This window comes from Sorghum bicolor, chromosome 4 (genome assembly GCF_000003195.3).
Source record: "Sorghum bicolor cultivar BTx623 chromosome 4, Sorghum_bicolor_NCBIv3, whole genome shotgun sequence".
Lineage (NCBI taxonomy): Eukaryota > Viridiplantae > Streptophyta > Magnoliopsida > Poales > Poaceae > Sorghum > Sorghum bicolor.
This window is the reverse complement of record NC_012873.2, coordinates 12,909,654-12,915,006: the sequence shown is the minus strand read 5'-3', so window position 1 is coordinate 12,915,006 and position 5,353 is coordinate 12,909,654. Positions and strand designations below refer to the sequence as shown.

Here is a 5,353-nt window from a genome sequence, read left to right as displayed (position 1 = left end):
GCTAACACACTTGCACATGTTGGTACACACATGGTGGTGTTGGCACACTTTGAGGAGGTGGAGTTTGAAGGGTAGAGAGGGGTTTGGGTTCCTCTCTCCCTCCCACCGAGCTTGCGAGGTAGGATTCAGCGCTTTTGAGAAAATGAAATGCATATTTTCTGTTGCGCCAGTGGAAAATTTGAAGAAGTTGCCGGAGTGTTTCTCACTGAAAAAAACCTTACCGGACGCTCTGTCCACAAGCACTGGACGCGGAGCCTGCGCGTTCGGTATGCTGTCAGTCTCTGGCTGAGTTAATAGCGTGCACCGGACACTAAGCAGCGGACATGGGTGAGACCCTATTCATGCGTCCGGTGTGGCTTGGCATCAGCAGTAAGTTTGCAGTGCTCTCTAAGTAAGGGTTTGGTGCTGACATGGCGCGTCTGGTGGTTGTGTCCGGTGACCTCGCGCGTTTGACAACCTCTCTGCGTACGGGTCCGGTGTGTACCGGACGCGTCCAGTGCTTACTTGACCGCGTCTGGTGGTTCGAATATGACCGTTAGAGATCAACATGCGAGGATCAACTAGCTGACACATGGCTTCTTCTGGTGCACCGGACGTAGGGTTTGCGTTCGGTGACCTCGTGTTCTGCCAGTGAAAGAGCCAACGGCTCTATTTGTTTGAGGAGGTTATAAATACGTGTTGGCCGGCTTGGGCCACACTCTTGGCATTCTAGCACACTTGACATCCTTATGAGCATAAGCAAACACCTCCCACTCATCTCCTTCATAGATTAAACATCTTTGTGAGATTGGGAGTGATTCCAAGTGCATTTGGTTGAGTGATTGCATCTAGTGGCACTTGGGGATCGATTTGGCTGTGGTTTTCTTGTTACTCTTGGTGGTTGCTGCCATCTAGACGGCTTGAAGCAGCGGAGGAGCATTGGCACGAGTTGGTGATTGTTCGTGGCCATCTCCCACTGATTGTGAGGGGTTTGTGCCTACCCTGGCGGAGAGCCAAAGGCAACCCTAGTGGATTGCACGTGTCATTGACCTACCTCACTTGTGGGTAGGTTCTGGCGGTGTTCTAGTGAGGACAAGGTTCGTGCTACACCTCTTAGCCACCGAACCACCAAGTGTTGGTCGACACAACAAGGACGTAGTGTGCCGGCAAGCACGTGAACCTCGGAAGAAAAATCGGTGTCTTAATTGTGTTTGATTGACATTGTCCCGGTGCTTGATTGTTCACATATTGATGATTGGTTCATCCCCTACACGGTGATATAAATGTCTCTTCCTCTCTATTTACTTACCGCTAAAGTAGTGTAAGTAGTTTAGTTGCTAGTCTTGACTTGTGTAGCATAGTTCGATAGTGTAGCTTGTAGTGACATAGCTCTTGTGTGCTTAGTGATCATATCAACTAGAATTGTTGGATAGGTGGCTCGCAAACACCCCATTAGAGCTAGAGCAAAAAAGCTTTGCTTTGTTATTTACTAACCTCTTGCTCTAGTGAGTTTGTAAATTTTTTAAATAGGCTATTCACCCCCCCTCTAGCCATATAGGACCTTTCACATGGCTAGACACAACTTGTTTTAGGATATTTTTTATATGATGCTTCTGACATAGATAGGGGGATGTAATCTTGATTAGGCTAATTAGTTTAATTTTTCATTTATATTAGCTAGCCACCGCAATTAGAATTAGAAAGGACACAAGGGAGGGACTGGACCCTAGCGTCAAGCCGTCAACCCCAGGGCTTTGTCTCCCTTGGCGTGAAAGGAATGCTAGAAGGGGCAAGCGAGGCAGAACCGAGCTCCCGATCAGCATGGACCTACTACTTCCATTTGTAAAAGCTGCCACAGGCTGTTTCTATATGTTGTTGGCCACGACCATATGGAGCAGTGATGCCTTGAACAGCTACCTCAAAGATGAAGATGACTAAGCCTGAACACTCCTTTGACAATCAAGGAAGCTAGAGAAAACTCCAACAATCTTGCACAACACCTCTTTCCCTCTAGAGATATAAAGATGGACACAGGAACCTATAAAGGGGGGATCGAAGTCACTTTGAAACCCTACATCAGAACTAGCCAAATGCTCTCCTACTCTCTCTCTCTCTCTCTCAATTGTAATTTGCAAAAAACTCGCTTAAGTATTCTAACACAAAGAACTCTCTCTGGAGGTTTGAAAACTAAACCATGATAAATCTTCTCGTGTCTAAGTGTTAACCACCAAAATTCCTCGCATTGTAATCACCACCCTTGGTTTATTAAGGCACTCCAAATGCAGAAACTATCCATGGTTTCTATGGCTCGAATACCTTACAACTAGAAACTATTCTCTCCAATGCATAATTTTAGTAGTAATTTCTACTGAGAAAAATATTCATTATACAACACAAACTAAGCAGATCCGTTGTGGCATAGTTACCATGTGATCTAACCTACATCTCACCAGCAGTTGAACAACGTCATGTTCGAGAAGCACTGATCTTCTTTAATCGATTCACTATGGATGGATTTTAGCTTTTATGATAGAGCTGGAAAAGGCAATGTGGGAGGGAGACAGAGGTGGGGGGAGTCTGAGCACAGTGACGACAACCGGCCGCATGTCGTACTCCTGCACGGGCCTCCATCACCGAGAGCACACGCTGATCGGGGAGAGAACCAAAGCGCGCATGCAGAAGCAAGTTAGGGACGGAATTGATGTTGCCGAGCACGGGCTGGTCCAGTCCATGCTCGGAGAGAACCCTAGGAAGACGATTTGATTCCTCAGTCCGCGGCGGCTGAGCAGCCCAGGGCTGAGCTGCAAGCCAACCCGGCCATAGTGGTGCCGAACCCAATGAGGAGCTTGTCCGGGGTGTCAAAGATCCGCGGGGGACGGCACTGGATGACAGCGTGACTGCGGCACCGTCGCTCTCGAACGTCACAGGCAGATGGCCACCCTCGCTGGGACTAGGACTAGGACTGCGCACGAGATCTACGCTGGCTTCTCTCATCACGGTTGTGAATCGTTTCTTCTGCCTCGATGCTTGGGTAGACATCCTTTCATGATAAGACTGTTTCTTCCTTTTCTTTTCTCTCTCTTTAACGAATGGTATGCCACGTCAGCACATTGCTTACATGGCAATGTCCATAAAAATTATCGTGGTTTCTGCTTATGAACCCATAACAGTACTTGAACAAAATAATATTCCTGTATCATATTTCAATTAATACCGTTTATGACTATGCCCATTATAAAAATATGAGAACTTACATATATCTTTGCATTTACATTTTTAGAACAAATACGTCTGAACCACAAATAGACAAGGTCAATTCGCCAGTTAATTCTTTCATGCTGGAATATCAAACATGAAATTATTTGCACTAACTCACGGAAGCATGGTTCGTTTACATTAGTGCAGCAGAATGAATAAATGTGGCTTGAGAGGATATGCACGCTCTCGTATCTTTATACTCCCTCCGTCCCCGAAAGCTTCAACTCCTAGAATTCGTGCCAGTCAAACTTTTCTAACTTTGACCAACTTTATGAAAAGAGTATCAATATCTATGACATAAAATAAGTATCTTACGAAAATATATTCTATAATAAATTTAATGGTATTAATTTGGTACTATAAATCTTAGCATTTTTCTCTAGAAATTGCAGCTTTCACGGACGGAGGGAGTACACACAACATAAATTTAATTTGAACATGAATATACACAATTAGAAATAGATGCTAAGAATCCGTATTTATATATACAAGTAATGCATATGTATATATAGTGTACGACTCCAGCAACTCCATACATGCATGCATACATTTTGAGCGTCTTCGAAATCATATATACTCCCACAAGTGCGCAACTTTTGGGTCACTGGAAATCCTGCACGTACGGATCTCACTTGAACTGTAACTTGGATGCAAACGTTTGGCCAAACTTCCATCCTTGTGGCACAACATTTGTGAATTCAATAGTTTGTCCATCCGTATCTGTTACTCTAAATGAGAGCATCTGTCCAGTAAGGTGCGCAAGAGAGTGCCAGTTCGCACCCCAGTTGCGTGCCATTGGTATCCAACTATTGGAGTTGGAGGTCTTGACATCCATTGACTTGATGGAGCCAGCACCTGCAACATTGGTCACAAGCACGAGATTGAAGTAGTCGTGACCGTTGATTGTGAACCGCACTCCATCTCGCTTCACACAAGGAACCCTGCAAATTAAAGCATGCATATTTTTACTTTACTCAAGATAAGATATTGCATGCATCATGCTTAATTTTGTCATCAGAGCAGCAGAGACTACACACTTAATCGGCAATTACTCATCAAATCTACCTCTTGTACATGACGGGGATGATGCCGCCGGTGTAGACGCCAGTCTTTTCAAATGCTGGCTGCGCCATGTCGAAGTGCGGGCGCTGCCGCCGTTGGGCAGCGCTGAGTTGGGCGGGCAGAAGTTGGTGGCCGTGACGGTGACTGTGACGCCGGGCTTGCAGAACCTGGAGTCGGCTCTCTTGCGGTCGCACGCGATCCTATAGCACTGGCCACATGAGGCCCCATCCTGAAATAGAGTCGTGCTCAGGGCCGCTGTCCGCGTGCCGTAGCCCTGGGAGTAGAGGTTGCCGTACCCGCACGCGCCGCCTGCCAAGAAATACAATTTGATGCAGTTAGCTCTGCCTGTGCTAGCTTTAGGTAACAAACCATGCAAGGCAAAATACAGAGAGAGCGACTTAGCTTACCCATGGTGTCAGAGGCATCGGCGCCTCCGTAGAACGTGGCATGCGCCTTCAGCCATCTGGTGGTCGGCGTCGGAGACGACGGAGTGCTGGTGGCGGCGGCGTCACCAGCGGCGGCCATGATAGCCAGCATGCAGGCTACTGCGAGCGACACGAATCCAAGAACTCTAGCTGGAGCCATACCCATACTGCTCGGGGGTTTGTATGCCGGCCTTGAAACTGCACAGAACGTGGAGCTGGGATGCTGAGTGCACGGACTGGTTTATTTGTTCTGCTAGTGTCTAGCTAGAGATTGTTTGTGTTGTGATGATTTGATTTGTGCAACGGTCTGGTGGGTATATTAGTATATATATACACACGGCCTTACCCTAGCTGGTGATTTGATTAATTATTAAAAAAATTGATTGACAAGCGCATCGATGATCGAATGAAGCAAGCCGGACCAGGAAATAGCTAACAAGTAACAACAGCCTGCACATGGCGATGCATTACTTACGGTTCAATTAATCCGGAGAGATAAATGTACGCGCACACGCAGACGGACACATTTTCGCTGGTTTTTTTTTTTTTTTAAAAAATGATCGCCGTTTCTCTTCTTCAAGTTCAGACTTCAGAGGATCGTTGCTTGAGATTCACTTTCTTTGAAGGTG

General features: G+C 46.4%; 1 pseudogene; it reads right to left on the bottom strand.

The window, feature by feature from the left end:
• Positions 3,746 to 5,003, bottom strand: LOC8080375 (annotated as a pseudogene).